This window comes from Neovison vison, chromosome 1, assembly GCF_020171115.1.
Source record: "Neovison vison isolate M4711 chromosome 1, ASM_NN_V1, whole genome shotgun sequence".
In the NCBI taxonomy this organism is placed as follows: Eukaryota; Metazoa; Chordata; class Mammalia; order Carnivora; family Mustelidae; genus Neogale; species Neogale vison.
In genome coordinates this window covers 132,130,530-132,132,485 of record NC_058091.1, presented here as the reverse complement: position 1 = coordinate 132,132,485, position 1,956 = coordinate 132,130,530, and the positions used below count along the sequence as shown (strand labels likewise).

Genomic DNA, 1,956 nt, shown 5'->3' with positions numbered 1-1,956 from the left:
CTTCTTCAGGAACTCATGGAGATACACAGATCTGATGTGATGGCATGGTGGACAGATGTGGCTTGTGTCCTACAATGTGGAGGTCCCTTCTGGCCCCTCACTGTGCTCAAAGCAGAGGAAGTGAGGGATACCATAATCTCCCCTCCAAAATGTGGACCTGGAAGGTGGCTCCAGCTATTGCGTGCCTGGTACCTTCAGTTAATGATGCGGTCAGTGAGGTCCAGGCAGATGAGACTTGCACACTTTCCACTCTGCTTGGTCCTTTAGCTCTGTGAGGTTTTCTGGAAAAGACTCCTTTCTTGCACATGTCCATGCATGAAGAAGAGGGAGAAGAAGAACCCTAGAAAGGTGTTTGGGAGGAGGACATTACCCGAAGTTACTTTCCTCAGTCACAAATGAAAGAAACAGTCATGTCCCTGTTCTCTTCAGTCACAATGGCCTCTGCCAGTCCTTGTGACAGCTTCTGCTGATGTTGAATTCCAGTTCCAACAGGCTCTAGGCACCGTCATACTCACTGGGAGAGCAGAGGGGCTTTGTCAAGGAGTAGGGGCTCTGGAAGGCAGTCTCCCTCCTGGAGGGAGGTTGCAGTGGGTATGCACAGGAGCCCATGTGGACAGAGTCAGTGATACTCCCTCATCCACTGGTCCAGGTTTGAGTCGGCAGGGGCAGCTCCAGACAGCTGGGTACTCTTCTGGCTCAGTCTGTGAACGGGGAGCTATTACCCTTCTCTGCCCTTTTCCTCTTCCTCCTGGCTCTCACTTGGGTTACCACCAGCCACTGGTGCCACTTTGGCAGGACTTCTGGATTCTCGGGGACATGCACCCAACACATTCTTAGCTGAAGAAGTCGCAGCCTGGAGGCCACGGCTCTGGTGTTTCCAGGAATTTCTAGGGGGCCCTTGCCCAGAGGTTGAGGCTAACTGCTCTCGAGGGACAATCTCCCCTAGAAATGACTGTATAGGGAGCACACAGTCCCACTGAAGGTCTCCAGATGGCCGACCTCATTCTCCTCCAATCGTTCTTGGTGCTGGAGAGTCCTCTGGCACATGGAGGCCCCCACTCCCAGCAACCTAGAAGCCATCTGCCTGGTCAAGATTCTACTCAGCCCACCAGACCCCAACCCTTAGCACTACCCAGCCACACAGCATAGCCACTCAGTTCTCACCCCACCCAGGACACAGTATTTTAAATCAGACAATTATGGATGTTCTAGGGAACACAGTCAACATAAATTAAGTACATGACAAGTAGTGCATGGGAGGAAGAGACCGCAGATAGAAGGGAGACCAGTAGATAAAGAGAACATTTGATGATGGTCAGTCAGGGGAATGGGAAAGATGGGAAGCAGGTTAACTTGAAATACCTTGGCATCTTACAGTCTCCCAGTATTCTCTAGACAAGCCTTAAAACAGAACAGAATATAGATTTTTTTTCTTTTAAGTCCTTAAATATTTTTTTTCACACTGAATTCTCTGAGAACATTTAATTCTGATACATTGGGTTTATATGGTTTGAAAAGCTGAAATTCTATTGTTTTAGAATGAGATGAAATGCATTTTACACAAAACAAAGCTGTTTGAAAACAACATAAAAATGCAATTTTCTACGAAGTTGTCTGAGGTATGAAGTGATATGGAAAATGGATATCATATAACCTTATTCTGTTTATCAATATATAATTATGAAGTAATTTACAATAATGCAGTTATTGATTTAACTTCACCCATGTGCCTTCGGAGAATATTTATACTTTAGGAATGAAATTTAACTAAGTTATTGGATGAAAATTGCCACTGAGCCATCCTAATTAGAAAACAGATGCTCATGTGCAGATCATGTTTTATCCTGGCCCTCCCCTGATCCCAATATAGTTGCCTTCTTAATAGATGGATGTTACTGTGGCTTAACAATTGGGAATAGCTCACAACAGTTCAATTGAGGTGAGCCTCCTGCTTCT

The 1,956-nt window shown here is 45.9% G+C and overlaps 1 pseudogene; it reads right to left on the bottom strand.

Annotated features, from left to right (window-relative positions):
• Positions 1-385: 385 nt before the first annotated feature.
• Positions 386-1,080, bottom strand: LOC122900108 (annotated as a pseudogene).
• Positions 1,081-1,956: the final 876 nt, after the last annotated feature.